This window comes from Pristiophorus japonicus, chromosome 6 (assembly GCF_044704955.1).
Source record: "Pristiophorus japonicus isolate sPriJap1 chromosome 6, sPriJap1.hap1, whole genome shotgun sequence".
NCBI lineage: Eukaryota > Metazoa > Chordata > Chondrichthyes > Pristiophoridae > Pristiophorus > Pristiophorus japonicus.
Window position 1 is genome coordinate 244021501 of NC_091982.1, and position 19227 is coordinate 244040727.

Here is a 19227-nt window from a genome sequence, read left to right on the forward strand (position 1 = left end):
TCACTATCTCTCTCCCACTCTTTTTCCTGCCCTCCTGTGCAACAGAGCCAGCCACGGTGCCATGAACTTGGCTGCTGCTGCCCTCCCCTGATGAGTCAGCCCTCTCAACAGTACCGAAAGCGGTGTATCTGTTTTACAGGGGGATGACCACAGGGGACTCCTGCACTACCTTCCTTGCACTGCTCTTCCTGCTGGTCTTCCATTCCCTATCTGGCTGTGGATCCTTCACCTGCAGTAAGACCAACTCGCTACACGTGCTACCCACGTCATTCTCAGCATCGTGGATGCTGCAGACTAAATCTACCCTCAGCTCCAATTCCGCAACGCGGACCGTCATGAGCTGGAGACGGATACACTTCCCGCACACGTAGTCGTCAGGGACACCGGAAGTGTCCCTGAGTTCCCACATGGTACAGGAGGAGCATATCACGTGACTGAGCTCTCCTGCCATGACTTAACCCTTAGATACACTTAAATTGGCAACAATAATGCTAAAGTTTACTCACTATTATAGAAGAGAAAAAAGAAAAACTACTCACCAATCTCCAGCCAATCACTTACCCCCTTGGCTGTGACATCACGTTTCTGTTTCTTTCTACTTCTTTTTTGCCTTCTCCCTGTAGCTGCACAAGCCTCTCGCTGACTCGCGCTGCTCCCGGTCTCACTGGTCTTTTGTAGGCCTCTCCGATCCCTGGAACTCCTGCCTCTCACCGAACTCGCGCTGCTCCCGGTCTCACTGGCCTTTTGTCGGCCTCTCCGATCCCCGGAACTCCCGCCTCTCACCGAACTCACGCTGCTCCCGGTCTCACTGGCCTTTTGTAGGCCTCTCCGATCCCCGGAACTCCCGCCTCTTGCCAAACTCGCGCTGCTCCTGGTCTCACTGGCCTTTTGTAGGCCTCTCCGATCCCAGGAACTCCCGCCTCTTGCCAAACTCGCACTGCTCCTGGTCTCACTGGCCTTTTGTAGGCCTCTCCGATCCCCGGAACTCCCGCCTCTCGCCAAACTCGCGCTGCTCCTGGTCTCACTGGCCTTTTGTAGGCCTCTCCGATCCCCGGAACCTCCGCCTCTCGCCGAACTCTCTAAGATCACTTCTCATTTTTCTGAATTCCAATCAGTAGAGCCCCAACCTACTCAACCTTTCCTCATAAGTCAATCCCCTCATCCCTGGAATCAACCTAGTGAGCCTTCTCTGAACTGCCTCCAAAGCAAGTATATCCTTTCGTAAATATGGAAACCAAAACTGCACACAGTATTCCAGGTGTGGCCTCACCAATACCCTGTATAACTGTAGCAAGACTTGCCTGCTTTTATACTCCATCCCCTTTGTAATAAAGGCCGAGGTACCATTGGTCTTCTTGATCACTTGCTGTACCTGCATACTATCCTTTTGTGTTTCATGCACAAGTACCCCCAGGTCACGCTGTACTGCGGCACTTTGCAATCTTTCTCCATTTAAATAATAACTTGCTCTTTGATTTTTTTCTGCCAAAGTGCATTACCTCACAATTTATACTCCATCTGCCAAATTTTTGCCCACTCACTTAGCCTGTCTATGTCCTTTTGCAGATTTTTTGTGTCCTCCTCACACATTGCTTTTCCTCCCATCTTTGTATCGTCAGCAAACTTGGCTACGTTACACTCAGTCCCTTCTTCGAAGTTGTGAATATAGATTGTAAATAGTTGGGGTCCCAGCACTGATTCCAGCGGCACCCCACTAGTTACTGATTGCCAACCAGAGAATGAACCATTTACCCCGACTCTCTGTTCTCTGTTAGTTAGCCAATCCTCTATCCATGCTAATATATTACACTCAACCCCATGAACTTTTATCTTGTGCAGTAACCTTTTATGTGGTGCCTTGTCAAATGCCTTCTGGAAGTCCAAATACACCACATCCACTGGTTCCCCTTTATCCACCCTGTGTTGGCTGCAGATCACTGAGGCCTCTTTTGTAAAAAAAAATTAAAATGTATTTTCAGGATGTGGGTATCACTGGAAAGGCTGGCATTTATTGTCCATCCCCTAGTTGCCCTGAGAAAATTGTGGTGGGCCTTCGTCTTGAACCGCTGAGCGATTGCTTCAACTGAGGAGCAGTTAATAGTCAATCATGTTGGTGTTGGACTGAAGTCACAGATAGGCCCGGACCGGGTAAGGACTGCTACAGCAAGTTGCATTTATATAGTGCCTTTAATATAGTGAAACGTCCCAAGGCACTTTGGAGGAGTGTTATGAGACAAAAAATTTGACACCAAGGCACTAATGAGAAATTAGGGCAGAAGAGGTAGGTTTTAAGGAGTATTTTGAAGACGGTAAGAGAGGTAGAAAGGTTTTAGGCAGGGAGTTCCAGAGCTTGGAGCCGATGCAACAAAAGGCACGGCCACCAATGGTTGAGCGATTATAATCAGGGATGCTCAGGAGGGCAGAATTAGAGAAGCGCAGACATCTCGGTGTGGGGAGGGGGGCGGGGCGGAGGGGGTGGCGGGGGAGCGGGTTGTGGGGCTGGAGGTGATTACAGAGATAGGGAGGGGCGAGGCCATGGAGGGATTTGAAAACAAGGATGAGAATCTTGAAATCGAGGCATTGCTTAACCGGGAGCCAATGTAGGTCAGCGAGCACAGGGGTAATGGGTGAGCGGGACTTGGTGCGAATTAGGACGCGGGGCAGCCGAGTTTTGGATCACCTCTAGTTTACGTAGGGTAGAATGTGGGAAGCCGGCCAGGAGTGCGTTGGAATAGGCAAGAACGGCGAGTTTCGTTCCCTGAAGATACATCAGTGAACCAGTTGGGCTTTTACGACAACCGGACAGAATCATGGTCACCTTTTGCTCAAAGCAGAATTTTTAGCTTAAGTTTACGGAGGGAAGAAGCTGGAAGGCCGGCCTGGGGAATGAGAAAAGGAAGACGATGAGGAGATGTTGTGCAAGACTGAGTTGACCACAGGCAGAAGCTCAGTTCTTTCCTCAAAGCCGTTACATGATCTGTTGCAAAGTTGTGGTGTGGGAGGACCAATCGGGACTGGGAGCCTTTCCTCACAACCTTTGCACAGATTGCGAAGGAGGTTGGCGGCCATTGACACGGAAAGAGAAAAAGGGCTCCTGAAACGTTCACTGACTCCGCGCCACCAGTCCGCTCCATCTGAGAAACGTTGCTGGGCCAGGGCTGAACCCGCCTCCCTCCACCCAAACCACCCCCCCTCCCCCACCCCGCTCTGGGGCTTGTGGGGGCCATGGGCAGGGGCGTTGGGTCCACGCTGTTGATAGGCCCTTCTCCCCGAGGGCAATGCGCTGTGACAGGATTAACCCCCAAAAAGCAACTGCAGCCAATGACTGCACTCCCACAGGCCATTCAGCTCTCGAGCCTGTTCAATCAGAACGTGGCCGATCTGTATCTCAACTCCATTTACCCGCCTGAGATCCCTCTCCCCCGATACCCTCACTCAACAAAAATCTATTGATCTCAGTCTTGAAAGCTCCAATTGACCCCCGACACCCACAGCTTTTTAACAACAACAACCACAACTTGTATTTATATAGCACCTTTAGTATCGTGAAACGTCCCACGGTGCTTCACCGGAGTATTATGAGGTAAAAATGTTAACACCAAGCCGCATAAATAGAAATTAGGGCAGGTGACCAAAAGCTTGGTCAAAGAATACGGTTTCAAGGATCGTCTTGAAGGAGGAAAGAGAGGTAGAGAGGCGGAGAGGTTTAGGCAGGGAGTTCCAGAGCTTAGGGCCCAGGCAACAGAATGCACGGCCACCAATGGTTGAGCGATTATAATCAGGGATGCTTCTGAGGGCAGAATTAGAGGAGCGCAGACATCTCGGGGGGTTATGGAGCTGGAGGAGATTATAGAGATAGGGAGGGGTGAGGCCATGGAGAGATTTGAAAATAAGGATGAAAATTTTGAAATTGAGGCGTTGCTTAACCTGGAGCCAATGTAGGCCAGCAAGCACAGGGGTGGTGTGTGAGCGGGACTTGGTGCGAGGTAGGACATGGGCTGCCGAGTTTGGATGACCTCTAGTTTACGTAGGGTAGAATGTGGGAGGCAGCCAGGAGTGTGTTGGAATAGTCAAGTCTAGAGGTAACAAAGGCATGGATGAGGGCTTCCACAGTGGATGAGCTGAGGCAGGGGCGATGTTATGGAGCTGGACATAGGCGGTCTTAGTTGTGCTGCGGATATGTGATCGAAAGCTCATTTCAGGGCCAAATATGACACTAAGGTTGCGAACAGTCAGGTTCAGTCTCAGACGGAAGTTGGGCAGAGGGATGGAATTAGTGGCGAGGGAACGGAGTTTGTGGGAGTTTTAAGGGAAAACGTTTCAGATTTCCACTACCCTTTGTGTGAAAAAACAAATTCTGATTTCACCCCTGAATGACCTAGCTCTAATTTTAAGATTGTGCTCGCATGTTCTCGATTCCCCAGAGGAAATATTTTCTCTCTATCTACCCCTTCAAATCCCTTTTATCATTTTAAATTCTTCGATCAGATCACCCCCTCAATCTTCTAACGTCAAGGGAATACAAACTTAGTCTGTGCAACCTGTCCTCATAATTAACCCTTCGAGCCCCGATATCACTCTGGTGAATCTGCGCTGCACCCCGTCAAAGGTCAGTGTATCCGTCCCGAGGGGCGGTGCCCAGAACTGAACATCAATGAGGAGTGCTGAATAATTCACAGTAGGCAGACTGTAGCACCCCCTGTGGTGTGGAAGAGTATTGATGGAGTACTCATTGCATTGGGAACAGCCTTGGCCCCTGCACTATTGCAAGGGATATCCAGGAATTGGAGGCACTGCAGGGAAGGACAACCAAACTGATACCGTGCTTAAGGCTAATGAGCTGTGTGGAGAGGTCAAAGAGCCTGGGATTGTTTACTGTGGCGGAGAAAACTTAGGGGAGACATTTTCCCAAAGCAATTTGTGACATGACATGTGAAACGGAAATGAATAGAATGTACAGCACAGAAACAGGCCATTCGGCCCACCTGGTTCATGCTGGAGTTTATGCTCCATACCAGCCTCTTCACCTCACCCTCTCAGCATAAACTTCCATTCACTTCTCCCTCATGTGTCTATCTAGCTTCCCCTTAAATACATCGATACTATTCACCTCAACCACTCCCTGTGGTAGCAGGTTCCACATTCTACCCACTCTTTGGGTAAAGAAGCTTCTCCTGAATTCCTTGTGGGATTTTATCTTCTATTTACCACTCCAAGCTGTGGTCTCCCTTACAACTGGAAACATCTTGTCTACATCTACCCTATCAAACCCTTTAGTAATTTTAAAGCTCTCTATTAGGGTGATAAGAACACAAGGAATAGGAGCAGGAGAAGGCCATACGGCTCCTCGAGCCTGCTCCGTCATTCAGTAAGATCATGGCTGATCTACCTCAACTCCACTTTCCCGCCCAATCCCCATATCCCTTAACTCCCTTAGTGTCCAAAAATCTTGTGATCTCAGCATTGAATATACTCAACGACTGAGCATCCACAGCCCTCTAGGGTAGAGAATTCTAAATATTCACTAGCCTCTTAGTGAAGAAGTTTCTCTCATCTCAGTCTTAAATGGCCGACCCCATATCCTGAGACTGTGATTCCTGGTTCTAGACTTCCCAGCTAGGGGAAATATCCTCCCTGCATCTATCCTGTCAAGCCCTGTAAGAATTTTTTCATGTTTCAATGAGATCACCTCTCATTCTTCTAAACTCCAGAGATTATAGACCCAATCTACTCAGTGGTAAGTGTAGTAATAATTAGGAGGAACAGGTGACCTTGGACTTGGTCCACAAAGCTCTCCACCACTGGGAATTTGCCTCGCCTCATGTCTGGGACTATTGTAGACTCATTGATAGAGTTGGTAGAGAAATACAACCAACGATGTTGCCCCAAGATCCTGCAAATCCCCTAGGAGGTCAGACGCACCGACGTCAGTGTTCTTGATCAGGCCAACATCCCCAGCATCGAAGCACTGACCACACTCGACCAGCTCCGTTGGGCGGGCCACATTGTCCGCATGCCTGACAAAGCTCCCAAAGCAAGCGCTCTACTCGGAACTCCTGCATGGCAAGCGATCCCCAGGTGGGCAGAGGAAACGATTCAAGGTCACCACCAAAGCTTCCTTGATAAAGTGCAACATCCCCACCGACACCTGGGAATCCCTGGCCAAAGATCGCCCTAAGTGGAGGAAGAGCATCCGGGAGGGTGTTGAGCACCTCGTGTCCCGTCGCCGAGAGCATGCAGAAAGCAAGCGCAGGCAGCGGAAGGAGCGTGCGGCAAACCAGACTCCCCACCCACCCTTTCCTTCAACCACTGTCTGTCCCACCTGTGACAGAGACTGTAATTCCCGTATTGGACTGTTCAGTCACCAGAAAACTCACTTTTAGAGTGGAAGCAAGTCTTCCTCGATTTCGAGGGACTGCCTATGATGATGAAGATGATGAGTGAGATTGATTGCTATGATTGGTCAACAACTCCGTTATCGTTGTATCACGTCACTACCAGGATGGTTGATGATAAACCAGATGGACCTGGGTCTTTCATTGTCCCGCGATTTCTATGTTCCTATTCAAACATTCAAGATTCTGAAGAGAAGAAATAAATTCATCCCTTATACTACATTGGAGATTGTCACAAACCCTAGACCAATGTCGTCCAATAGAAATCACTGCCAAGCCATAGGTGTAGCTATGGCGATACTGTTTTAGCAGCAGGCACTGATTGTGGAAGGAAACGCTTCACGCACAGTCCAAGTCAATGGAATACAAATGTGTGTATTTAATTAACAAACAACTGCTCTTGTTCCGTAACCAAGGAAGTAAAGCACGCACAACAGTCAAGAAACACTCGCACCCTCGGCTTTTCGTCTGAAAGAAAAGAAAGTTTTTGCATTTCTATAGCGCCTTTCACGACCCCAGCACGTCACAAACGATTTACAGCCAATGAAGCAGGTTTTTTTTGCAGGCAGGGGGACCGAATTCCTAAAATGGCCGTTGGTTCCGCCAGCCCCCGATAGTGAGGGGCTGCAACAACAACAGCCTGTATTTATATACCGCCTTTACGTAGTAAAGTGACTTGGATAGGTTAGGTGAGTGGGCAAATGCATGGCAGATGAAGTATAATGTGGATAAATGTGAGGTTATCCACTTTGGTGGTAAAAACAGAGAGACAGACTATTATCTGAATGGTGACAGATTAGGAAAAGGGGAGGTGCAACGAGACCTGGGTGTCATGGTGCATCAGTCATTGAAGGTTGGCATGCAGGTACAGCAGGCGGTTAAGAAAGCAAATGTTGGCCTTCATAGCGAGGGGATTTGAGTACAGGGGCAGGGAGGTGTTACTACAGTTGTACAGGGCCTTGGTGAGGCCACACCTGGAGTATTGTGTACAGTTTTGGTCTCCTAACTTGGGGAAGGACATTCTTGCTATTGAGGGAGTGCAGCGAAGATTCACCAGACTGATTCCCGGGATGGTGGGACTGACATATCAAGAAAGACTGGATCAACTGGGCTTGTATTCACTGGAGTTCAGAAGAATGAGAGGGGACCTCATAGAAACGTTTAAAATTATGACGGGGTTAGACAGGTTAGATGCAGGAAGAATGTTCCCAATGTTGGGGAAGTCCAGAACCAGGGGTCACAGTCTAAGGATAAGGGGTAAACCTTTTAGGACCGAGATGAGGAGAGACTTCCTCACCCAGAGAGTGGTGAACCTGTGGAATTCTCTACCACAGAAAGTAGTTGAGGCCAATTCACTAAATATATTCAAAAGGGAGTTAGATGAAGTCCTTACTACTAGGGGGATCAAGGGGTATGGCGAGAAAGCAGGAAGGGGGTACTGAAGTTGCATGTTCAGCCATGAACTCATTGAATGGCGGTGCAGGCTAGAAGGGCTGAATGGCCTGCTCCTGCAACTATTTTCTATGTTTCTAAAAGGTCCCAAGGTGCTTCACAGCAGTGTTATAAGACAAAAAAAAAATTGACCCCGAGCCACATAAGTAGAAATTATGGCAGATGACCAAAGGCAGTAAATTTTAAGGAGTGTCTTAGAGGAGGAAAGAACAAGTTGCATTTATATAGCGCCTAGTGAAACCTCCCAAGATGCTTCACAGGTGCGTGAATCAGACAAAAAGATTTGACGTCAGGGAACAAATTACACTCACTGTGATCTGAACCTAGGCCCGGGATCGAGCCTGGGACTTTCCTGGTCCCGTCTGGCCCGGGTTTCCCTCACCGGGGTGCGGCCACCCACAGATGTGGGAACCCAGCCTCGTTTGTCCCTGATCTCGCAGCCCTCGACTAACATCTGCCTCTGTCCTTTAGGTTTTATCGACCGCTACGCAACTCCCAGAATTCCTTGGCATGACATCGCTGCAGTGGTGCATGGGAACGAAACTCACAAAGTGCCACGACATTTCATGCTTCCTTATGTGGCTTGGTGTCAAATGTTTTTGACTGATTTACGCCCTTGTGAAGCGTCTTGGGAGGTTTCACTGTGTTAAAGGCGCTTTACAAATGTAACTTGCTGTTTGTTGTTGCTGGATGCCGCACTATCCCGGGACAGCGCGGATACGTTACGCTCAAGTTAATATGTCTGCTACGTCAGCCGTGGCTCAGGGGGTAGCACCCTCGCCTCTGAGGTCAGAAGGTTGTGGGCTCAAGTTCCACTCCAGGAACTTGAGCGCATAAACATCTAGGCCAACACTCCAGTGCACTGCTGAGGGAGCGCTGCACTGTCGAAGGTGCTGCCTTTCTGATGAGACATTAAACCGAGGCCCCGTCTGCCCTCTCGGGTGGACATAAAAGATCCCATGGCACTATTTTGAAGAAGAGCAAGGGAGGTGTCCTGGCCAATGTTTATCCCTCAATCAACAATACCAAAAAAACAGATTATCTGGTCATTATCACATCGCTGTTTGTGGGAGCTTGCTGTGTGCAAATTGGCTGCCGCATTTCCCACATTACAACAGTGACTACACTTCAAAGGTACTTCATTGGCTGTAAAGTGCTTTGAGACGTCCGGTGGCCGTGAAAGGCGCTATATAGATGCAAGTCTTTCTTTTCTGTGCTGAGCTGCTGAAGCTCTGGCCTATCTCAGGCAAAGCTGGGAGTGGTCCAACGTGGCAGTGAGATGTCGGTCTGTGGGAACGCAATCCCGTGACCTTTGCTGGCTTGCTACCAGCGTGGCAGAGGGCCCAGGCATTCCTGCCCCGATCAGCAAACAGCAGCCATGTGAAGAAGAAGCTTGGCTCTTCACTCTTGGCTCCGGAATTGGATTCAGCAGTCTCGCTCAGGGCCGAGAGTCGGGCATCATTACAGACTTGGGAGGAAAGGAATCCAGAGCACACATGGATCTCATTATCCGCACGAGTGTAACATACAATTTGAAGGGTTTACGGGTGTAACAGTATGATCCCACCCTTTCTCAGAATTAACAGCAAAATGAGCTCACCTCTCCCTGCTGTAGGTCTCCTTCCCCGCCCACCCCCTCCATCCCCCTCACACTCCGATCCCTCCCCAACTCCTCCCCCCGCAACTCATGTTTTCTCCCTAGTTCTACTGAAGTTACAAAATTGCTCGCAGTGCAGTGCCGAGGGAACACTGCACTGTCAGGAGTGCCAACTTTCAAAAAGCATTTTCATAGAATCGTACAGCAAGGAAGAAGGCCATTCGGCCCATCGTGCCTGTGCCGGCTCTTTGAAAGAGCGATCCAATTAGTCCCACGCCCCCCGCTCTTCCCCCATAGCCCTGCAGATTTTTCTGTTTCAATTATTTATCCAATTCCCTTTTGAAAGTTACTGTTAGAACCTGCTTCCACCGCCCTTTCGGGCAGCGTGTTCCCGATCACAACAACTCGCTGCGTGAAAAAAATAATTTCTCCTCATCTCCCCTCGGATTCACCTGCCAATTACCTTAAATCTGTGTCTTCTGGTTACCTCTCCATCAAAACTCCTCATGATTTTTGAACACCTCTATTAAGTCTCCTCTTGACCTTCTCCGCTCCAAGGAGAACAATCCCAGTTTCTCCCGTCTCTCGACATTACTGCCGTTATAACCGTCAGGGGTTACAAGTCGAACACTAAGGAGGAGAGGGGTTGTGGAGAAAAGCCAGCCACGAAAGTGCACTATAAGGACTTCTCAACGCTTGTAGGAGAGCGGAGACAATGCTGGGCTGGGTGGGGGAGGAAATCAACAGTGCCAGTAGTACTTATCCAAGTAGAAATCAGCTCCTCTTACATGTTGGAATCAACCAGAGCTTCTAATTAATAACTGATTTATACTCAGAGCACGTGCTGTACTGCCAGGAGCGATATAACAAGCCCTGCTATCTAGCAGAGGATCCTGATCATCATAAAGATTTGCCTCGAACTTCTTGAAGCAATAAAATTTACCCAGCTAAATTGGCCATGATCGCTGCAATTAACACAACACTTTTGATTGTACTTTAAATGTCAAATTAAACTGCCCTTCTAACTTGAGGATGGCAGATACTAGGCGCTTATAGGAATACAGGGACAGGAGGAGGCCGTTCAGCCCCTCGGGCCTGTTCCGCCAATTCAACTAGACCACCCCTCACTCCCATTTAACCGCCAGTGCACCATAATCGCTTGATGTGGGAATCAAGAACAAGGGGGCATATCCTTAAAATTAGAGCTCGGCTGTCCATGGGCGAAATCAGGAGACACTTCTTTACACAAAGGGTAGTGGAAATCTGGAACTATCGCCCCCAAAAGGCTGGGGGTCAACTGGAGCTTTGAAGACTGAGGTTGGTAGATTTTTGTTGGGTAAGGGTATCAAGAGATATAGAGCTAAGGCAGGTAAATGGAGTTGAGGTACAGATCAGCTGTGATCTAATAGCATGGTAGAACAGACTTGATGGGCTGAATGGCCTCCTCCTGTTCAGTGTCGAAAAAGACTTGAATTGATATAGCGCCTTTCATGACCTCAGGACGTCCCGAAGTCCTTTACAGCCAATGAAGTACTTTTGTGTATTCACTGTTGTAATGTAGGAAACGCAGCAGCCAATTTGCGCACAGCGAGCTCCCACAAACAGCAATGTGATAATGACCAGATAATTTGTTTTGGTGATGTTGGGTGAGGGATCAATCACGGCCCCAGGACACCGGGGAGAACTCCCCTACTCTTCTTCGAAATAGCGCCGTGGGATCTTTTACGTGCACACGAGAGAGCAGACGCGGCCTCCGTTTAATGTCTCATCCGAAAGACAAGACATCTGACAGTGCAGCGCTCCCTCAGACCGTCTGACCCAGAGGTGAGAGTGCTACCCACTGAACCACTGCTGACACCGGAAGGATCGCACATGGAGAATAGACCCCTGGAGGAGGAACAAGCAGCCAGACAATGTCAAGATTGAGCCAGAGGCTCAGCATTGGCACAGAAACCGTCACTACCAGAGGCAGCAGTCGAGGTACTGGTAAGGAGCAGGGTGATGAGGAAATACAGGATGTGCTGATGTGTCCTGCCCTCCCAGTGACACTGGGATCACAGCACTGTTTACAATATCTCCCAACACCAACCTTTGTGCTTGAACGTAGAATTCACGTCGGGTTCAATACTCCAACTCTTTATAGACAAAAACACCTCAGAAACATCTGTAGGGCATGTAAAGATAAAAGATAGCCAGCATTAGGAAGGATTGAATTGCTAACCAAAACCCAGCATTTGCCTGAAAACTGGCACCAACACGTCCCTGCTCTTCCCCTCGCCCGCACGAGCCTACAGATTTTCACAAGAGGATTGTGTAGTACCTCCTTCCCCCCAACTGCCCATACCGTACCCCCCCCCCCCAGCAGAACCCGCACGCCACACACCCAACCCCTCCCCCTACCCAGACCACCCCACTTCCTGCCCTCCCCACAACTCCCCAAACCCTACCCCCAACAGACTCCACATGCCACACCCCCAACCCCTCCTCTCTACCCACCCTCACTCACTGCCCTCCCCCACTCCCCCACCCCCGTTGCCAAGCCCACTGGTTCAGCAAATCAGCACTGTGCAGACAACAACAACTTTAATTTACATAGCACCTTTAACATAGTAAAATATCCCAAGGCATTTCACAGGAGCGATTGTCAGACAAAATTTGATACCGAGCCACATAAAGAAATATTAGGTCAGGTGATCAAAAGCTTTGTTAAAGAAGTGGGTTTTACCGAGCGTTTTAAAGGAAGAGAGAGAGGCGGAAAGGTTTCGGGAGGGAATTCCAGAGCTTGGGGCCCAGGCAGCTGAAGGCACGGCCGCCAATGGTGGAGCGATTAAAATCAGGGATGCGCAAGAGGCCAGAATTGGAGGAGCGCAGAGATCTCAGAGCGATGTGGGGCTGGAGAAGGTTACAGAGATAGGGAGGGAGTGAGGCCATGGAGGGATTGGAAAACAAGGCCGAGAATTTAAAATTCAAGGCGTTAGTAGACCGGGAGTAGGTCAGCTAGCACAGGGCGGGTGATGGGTGAACGGGACTTGGTGCGAGTTAGGACACGGGGCAGCAGAGTACTGGATGAGCTGAAGTTTATGAAGTGCGGATGGTGGGAGGCCGGCCAGGAGAGCGTTGGAATGGTTGAGTCTGGAGGCCACAATGGCGCGGAGCAAAGGGATCCCTGGTTCAATCCTCGCCCGACTCTCAGTTAGCGGGCCTCAGATGTACAGACACCCGGGGCGGAGTGCTCCCTGTAAAGCCGTACATGGAGCCTGCTCACGATCACCGGACGTTGTGTGTTAATGGAGGTCGGGGGAGGCCGCTTGTTCAGACAGTGCTTCCTGGAGAAAGCCCCCTGTCTCTTCCTCACCACCACCAGCAAAGGCCAGCCATGGAACGGCACATCAGGAAAGACGTGCTTTGGCAAACAACAGCAACAAAGAGCGAGAGTGGGAGGGAAACATTTGGCCCGGAGTTTATTATTCAATGTTACTTCAACAACAGAGCAGCATTTATTGGCCAATAAAAGCCCTGTGAGATTTTGCAACCATCTCCTCTTACTGCAGAGACGGGAGCTCCAGCCTCGAGTTGCAGCAACTTGATCTGACAGTTGCCGTGGCAACACATTACAATACATAGTGAGTCAAATCTCTGGTATTTTTTTTGCAAATCGAACAATTGACCAACACGCGGACGTTGGGAGGCCCAGCAAGTTGTGCCGATGGGAGCAGGAGGTAACAGAGGGACCAATTAAGTGAGCAGGCAGAGTTCAGGGCGAGGTGAGCCAACCTAGATCCAAGAAAAATAAAATGTTTTTATTTTCCTAATGGTGGGAAACTGGGAGCTGTGGAGGAGGAAAGGGATTTTTGGAAAGCACCAACATTCCATAATCCACGTTATAGATTGTGAATAGCTGAGGCCCCAGCACCGATCCTTGCGGCACCCCAGGATTAACAGCCCGCCATCCCGAGAATGACCCGTTTATCCCTGTGGCTGTCAGCTGCGTCTCAGTGGGCTGCTCTCTCGCTTCTGAGTCAGAAGGTTGTGGGTTCAAGTCACACTCCAGGGACTTAAGCACTAAAACCCGGGCTAACACTCCCAATGCAGTTCTGAGGAAGTGCTGCACTGTATGAGGAGCCGTCTTTTGGATGAGATGTTTAACCGAGGCCTCATCTGCTCTCTCAGGTGGAAGTAAATGGCACTGTTTCGAAGAAGAGCAGGGGAGTTATCCCTGGCGTCCTGGGCCAATATCTATCCCTCAATCAGCACAACAAAAAACAGATTTTCTGGTCACAGTGCTGTTTGTGGGAGCTTGCTGTGCGCAAGTTGGCTGCCTCATTTCCCACAATCCAATAGTGGTTCATTGGCTGTAAAGCACTTTGAGGCGTCCGGTGGTAGTTGCTGAGAGAGTGCATGCATCGTGCTCGCTGGTCTTATTGTTGTCGGGGCCATAAAAGGAGCAGAGGTGCGGCACCCGGGAGCAGTGTGGAGGCCCCGACCTGCGTGAGAACACCAGCGACAGGTCGGGGCCATATAAAGAGCGGAGGTGCGGCGCCTGGGAGCAGCGTGGAGGCTACTCCAGGGAGCAGCGCGAGCTGGTGCAGGAGGGCGACGGCAACGAAGAGTGATGTCATCAAGGTCCAGGTCGGTGATTGGAGCGTGGGCAGGTACAGCAGGAGCGGCGAGGTCGGGGCGAAGGAGCAGCGAGAGACTGTGCAGGGACGTAAACGGGGCCCAGAAGAGGCGTGAGTTCGGGGCCAGGGGCCCAGGGGCAGCACAGGCCAGCCCGCACTGCGATATGTGTGCGCACTGGGTCCGTGCAGCAGAGCTGGTCTCCAGTCGTCCTGGTTAACCCTTGCCACTGGACCAAGACCTAGCTCTGACAAGCCCGTGTGGTGGCTGGTGTGCAACGGCCACCCCACGTTAAAAAAATCCACGCACAGGCATCTTCCACCCTTCAGGATGTAGTTCAGGACCTGGAATATTAGGTCCGTCATTGAAACACCTGTGAACTCATCCTTTTTTGGTGTGGAAGCAAGTCATCCTCGTTTTGAGGGACTGCCTATGATGATGGTCGTGAAAGGTGCTATATAAATCCAAGTCTTTCTTTTGCTTTTAACTCTCTGTTTCCCGTCCATTAACCAATCCTCAATCCATGCTAGTTTACCACTCCCAGTCCCACGAGCATCTCAGTTGCATCTGGTCACCCAGGCACCTGCCAGCAAGGTTCCCCTCGGTGGACTGGAGCACTGCCACTGACTGCTGCAGCTCTGGTACCAGCGCAGCTAACTCCGCATGGACCACGTCTGTGTGCCTCAGTCCCTCGCTGAGTAAACCCCCCGCCCGTGACTCACCAAGGCAGCAAACCTATCTAAATGCCTCAGGTGGAGATGGGTAGTGTTGGCACGTTGGAAGTAATCTGGCCGAGAGGCCATCACTGAGCACTGAAACTGTTTATGCATTTAACCCCTTGTAACCTGTATTACACTACCAACAGAGGGCCTACCTGTTGGAGTCCCAAGGGATCCCAGCATCTCTTGGGAGCACGGTGTATAAGCAGGCCACCCACGAGGTACCTGCACTCTGGAGTCGCATTAAAGGAGCTAAGGTCACACTTGCTCATTGTACACAGTACTCAGTTTCATCCTTTATTATGAGCATAACAGAAACTAGCACTCCCTAGCCTCTGTCTGAGGCTGGACCAGTCTGTTCACAACCTTGGTGTCATATTTGACCCTGAAATGAGCTTATGACCACGTATCCATGGCATAATTAAAACTGCCTATTTCCGCCTCCGTAACAACGCCCATCTCCGCCCCTGCCTCAGCTCATCTGCTGCTGAAACCATCCATGCCTTTGTTACCTCTAGACTCGACTATTCCAATGCACTCCTGGCTGGCCTCCCACATTCTACCCTACGTAAACTTGAGCAGATCCTGTCATGTATGTAACCACAATGTAACACCACTGTATTACTGTATGCACTCAACCTCGATGCACACTTTGACCACAAGGGGTGAACTTGTGGGAGACACTCCTTACCTGATCACACAGGTATAAAAAGGGAGGTCCCACGCAGGGTCATCGTCTTTGGAGTCCTGTGAATAAAGAGTTAAGGTCACTGAGTGACCTTGTCCCCAGAATGTGCCTCGTGTGGTATCATGCTGTAGAGTAAGGACTTTACATTGGCGACGAGAAACGGGAATTCACGACCCACGAGAATGGCCACCGGTAGCACAGAGGAACAGTACTGTGTTGGGGAAGACTAGGACGATTTTGTCGAGAGGCTTCAGCAAAGCTTCATTACGAAAGACTGGCTGGGGGATGCAGCGGCCGACAAGCGAAGGGCTCATCTTTTGACCAGCTGCGGACCAAAGACTTACGCGTTATTGAAGGACTTACTAGCACCCGAAAAGCCGGCGGACAAAACCTTTGAAGAACTGAGCAAACTGATTGGGGAGCACCTTAAACCGGCGAGTAGCATACATATGGCCCGACACAGATTCTGCACCCACTGACGTCGTGAAGGACAGAGCATACCGGACTGCGTAGCGGACCTCCGGCATTTGGCCAGCCTCTGTAAGTTCACAGACGCCTGCAGGGGGGGAGATGCTAAGGGACTTCTTTTTCGAGGGCATCGGTCATGCGGGAATTATCCGCAAATTAATTGAGACCAAGGATTTGACCTTTTAAGCGGCGGCGTTGATAGCTCAAACTTTCATGGCAGGGGAGGAAGAGACAAAAATAATATACATGCGCAATTCTGCCTCTAACGCGGCGATGGATCAGGGAGTCAACATCATCAATGCGACTCAGAGCCCTGCAGGCAGGCAGGGGCAGTCCGACACTCCCCAGGCAGCAATAGATCACAGAGTAGGACTTCAACAGAGACAATGGCAGGCTGAACGGATATTCACGCCATCATAGTGGGCAATGCGGCCCGGGATGGGGCCATTGACACCCACTAATAGGGTACTTAAGAGCAGTCAAAGGGACAGTCAGCGCGGAATTCCTGGCCATAGTCCCTTTGTCCCCAACAATGGATACACATCACCCCAGACGTCAGGCCAGTGCACTACAAAGCCAGAGCGGTGCCGTATGTGATGCGGGAAAAGCTCGAGAGCAAATTGGACCAGCAAATTGTTGAGAGAGGGCATCATCTCGCCTATTGAATTCAGCGACTGGGCGAGCCCCATCGTTCCCATCCTAAAAGCGAATGGCTCTGTCAGGATCTGTAGCGACTACAAGGCCACCTTCAATCGGGTGTCCCTACAAGATCAATACCCGCTCCCGAGAGCAGAGGACCTCTTTGACACGCTGGTAGGCGGCAAGCTGTTCACCAAGTTGGACCTCACTTCAGCCTATATGACCCAGGAACTGGCTGACGAATCTAAATTACTGACCACCATTACCACGCACAAGGGACTGTTCGTTTATAACAGGTGTCCATTTGGCATTCTATCAGCGGCCGCGATTTTTCAAAGAAACATGGAAAGCCTGCTTAAATCCATTCCTGGAATGATCGTATTCCAGGACGACATCCTCATCATGGGTCGAGACACCGAGGAACACCACCACAATCTGGAAGAGGTGCTACACCGACTGGACCGGGTAGGCCTGTGACTCAAGAAGTCTAAATGCGTGTTCTTAGCTCCTGAGGTTGAGTTTCTGGGCAGGAGGGTTGCTGCAGATGGGATTCGGCCCACCGAATCCAAAACAGAGGCGATTCAACGAGCACCCAGGCCCTGCAACACATCAGAGTTGCGTTTATTCCTGGGACTGTTGAACTATTTTGGAAACTTTCTGCCGAACTTGAGCACGTTGTTGGAGCCGCTACACATGCTCTTACGTAAGGATTGCGATAGGTTTTGGGGGGACTGTCAGGAACGGGCTTTTGATCGGGCGTGAAACCTACGTTGTTCAAACAAGTTGTTGGCCCTGTACGACTCCTGTAAAAAATTGGTTCTGACATGTGATGCATCGTCCTATGAGGTTGGGTGCGTGTTGCAGCAGGACAATGCTGAGGGTCAACTCTAACCTGTGGCTTATGCCTCCAGGTCGCTCTCTCAAGCAGAATGGGGATATGGGATGGTCGAGAAGGAAGCGCTTGCATGTGTCTATGGTGTAAAAAAAATGCATCAGTACCTCTTTGGTAGGAAGTTTGAATTAGAGACGGACCACAAGCCATTAACATCCCTGTTGTTAGACAGCAAGGCTATCAATGCCAACGCATCAGCTCGCATACGGCAATGGGCTCTCACGTTGGCTGCTTATGACTACTCCATCCGGCACCGGCCCGGCACTGAAAATTGCGCTGACGCGCTCAGCAGGCTTCCACTGGCCACCACTGATGGGGCAGCGGAGCAAAGCGCTGAGATGGTCATAGCTGTCAATGCCTTTGACAGCGCAGGCTCCCCCATCACAGCCTGCCAGATCAAAATCTGGACAAACAGAGATCCCCTCCTATCCCTGATTAAGAAATGTGTCCTGACTGGGGATTGGGCGCCCGCACACGGAGCATGCCCTGAGGAGGTCAGACCGTTCCACAGACGTATGGATGAGCTCTCCATCCAAGCCGACTGCCTACTATGAGGCAGCTGGGTATTTATGCCTCAGAAGGGCAGGGAAGCATTCATCAGGGAACTCCACAGCGAGCACCCAGGCATTGTGCTGATGAAGGCCATTGCCCGGTCACACGTTTGGTGGCCTGGAATTGACTCAGACCTGGAATACTGTGTTCGCAGGTGCACGATGTGTGCCCAGCTGGTTAATGCACCCAGGGCGGCCCCGCTCAGCCCGTGGCCCTGGCCCACCAGGCCATGGTCACACATTCATGTTGACTACGCGGGCGCGTTCATGGGAAAGATGTTCCTTATTGTGGTAGATGCGTGCTCGAAATGGATCGAATGCATCATTCTGAATTTATGCATGTCATCCACCACCGTGGAAAGCCTAGTGCGATCTTTGCAACCCATGGCTTGCCGGACATCCTGGTTAGTGATAATGGCCCATGTTTCACAAGCTCCGAATTCCGAGAGTTTATGTCGGGCAATGGCATCAACCACGTCAGGACTACGCCTTTCAAGCTGGCCTCCAATGGCCAGGCGGAACGTGCGGTCCAAATCATTAAGCAAGGTATGCTCAGGATTCAAGGACCCTCCCTTCAATGCCGCTTATCGCAACACCTGCTGGCCTATAGGTCCCAACTGCACTCGTTCACAGGGGTCCCGACGGCAGAGCTACTTATGAAACGGACTCTCAAAACTCAGCTGTCCCTCATTCACCCAGTCCTGACCGACATAGTTGAGGGCAAGCGCAAGTCACAAAACGAGTACCATGACCGTAATTAGAGGGGGAGATGTATAGAAATAAATGATCCTGTATTTGTCCTCAATCACGCCATGGGGCCCAAATGGCTTGAGGGCACTGTAATTGACAAAGAGGGGAATAGGGTCATCGTACTAAAACTCAACAATGGTCAGATATGCCATAAGCATCTGTACCAAGTAAAAAAAAAAGGTTCAGCATCGACACGGAGGAACCTGAAGAAGACCATGAGATGGAACTCACAACACCGCCAGTGAACGAGCAACAAGAGCAATCAGAAGAATGCACAGTCCCTGCGGTCAACCCGGACAGGCCGGAATCACCACAGGTGACAGACACTCACGTCAGTGTCCAACAACCAGAGCCCCAACTGCGGCGTTCCACGAGGGAGCGTAGACCACCTGAAAGACTAAACCTATGGTCCCAATAAGACTTTGGGTGGGGGGGGGGGGGGGGGGAGAGGTGATGTCA

At 50.5% G+C, this 19227-nt stretch overlaps 1 protein-coding gene across 2 annotated transcripts in view; it reads right to left on the bottom strand.

Annotated features, from left to right (window-relative positions):
• The window catches only part of LOC139266017 (phospholipase D1-like), a 291725-nt gene that overhangs the window by 174549 nt on the left and 97949 nt on the right, over nucleotides 1-19227 (bottom strand). For both annotated transcript variants that reach the window (XM_070883772.1, XM_070883773.1), the window contains exon 2: nucleotides 11534-11608. The gene's annotated coding sequence lies outside the window, so the exon portion shown is untranslated. The remainder of the gene's footprint in view (nucleotides 1-11533; nucleotides 11609-19227) is intronic.